The sequence below is a fragment of the Alligator sinensis genome, unplaced genomic scaffold (genome assembly GCF_000455745.1).
Source record: "Alligator sinensis unplaced genomic scaffold, ASM45574v1 scaffold161_1, whole genome shotgun sequence".
In the NCBI taxonomy this organism is placed as follows: Eukaryota; Metazoa; Chordata; order Crocodylia; family Alligatoridae; genus Alligator; species Alligator sinensis.
In genome coordinates, this window is record NW_005841974.1 from 3041158 (window position 1) to 3042583 (window position 1426).

Sequence of the window (1426 nt, forward strand, 5' to 3'; positions counted from 1 at the left end):
CCTGCCGCACGTGGGAGCCTGCCCGGCCCCGCTCCGCCTGCACGCACTTCCGGCCCCGCTCTCTAGCACACATGGGGGCCCGGCTCTTGCCTTCGCCGCGCTGGGGCGCGCTCGGGACGGTCCTGGCTGGTGGTGGCTGGACGGCGTTAGGTGTCGCTGCAGCTTCCCAGGGCCCCTTCCCGAGCACTGCGGCTCAGGCCTCCTTGTCTGCCGCACCCGCGTCGCTCCACTTCAGCTCTGCCCCAGCTCCCGGGAAGCGGCTTTGCCAGCCGAGCTGCGCCACGCGCAAACACGGAGGCTGCTAAGCCAGGGGAGGCGGCCCCGCACGGGCGGCAGAGTGCGGCACTCGAAGACGTGTTGCCTCTGGGTGGATGGTGGGGAAGGGGCCACAACAAGGACCAGGCCGGCCTCTTCGTGGCTCCCCCGCCATCTGCCCCTGGCACACCAAGGTCTTCAAGTTGAGGTTGCAAAACGTTGCCGACCCTGCGCTAAGCTGACCTGTGATGATGAGTCTGTTGCTCGGGGTGCCGGGAAACCTGGGGGCTTGGAAACAGAATCTGAATCCTTAATGTAGTGAGCAGAGCTCAGAAATGATTTCCTGCTAAGGGCCCTCCTGAAGGCTCAGGACAAGCTTCTTAACCTGGCAGCATGCATCTGTGTCCAAGAAGGTAGTTTTCCTGAACCGCACCACAGGAGAACTCTTCTGGCGTGGTTCAGCACCCGCCGAGGTGCAGTGGCTTTAAGCTCAGTTTATGGGAATGGGAGTCTCCTCCCTTGCTTGCTCCCAGGGCCTCATGGCTGAGGGCACGCAAAACTCGGGAGCATACGAACCTCAAGCCTCTGGGCTTAGGCCTGCAAGTAGGATGCCCGTCAAAGGTTTTGGAAACATCTGAAGCCCCAGGTGTGGGTGGAGGATGTTTGCCAGTAGTAGGGCCCCTTACAGTTCTGGATACAGACTGGACCACGGGTATAGATGGCTATACCCTGTACAGGAGGGATCGAGTAGATAAAAGGGGCGGGGGTGTAGCTCTCTATGTTAAGGAAAGCTACATGTCCCTGCAAGCCGATATTGGTGACCAGGGTGGACGGCTGGAGACCCTCTGGGTTAAAATCCGTGGGGAACACGGCACAGGGGACACAATGGTGGGAGTCTATTACAGACCTCCCACCCAAAGTCCTGAGCTTGACCAGGAGTTTGCCCGGGAACTGGCTGAGGCCGCATGCTCCAGGACCATGGTTGTCATGGGTGACTTCAATTACCTGGACATCTCGTGGGAGGATCGCTCAGCAAAATCTGAGCGGTCGCAAAGCTTCCTCTTGTGCATGGATGACCTCTTCCTGACTCAAGAAGTCTATGGGCCAAAGAGAGGCAAAGCGCTGCTCGACCTGATGCCGGCTACTGGGGATGACCTAGTCGGCGACCTAG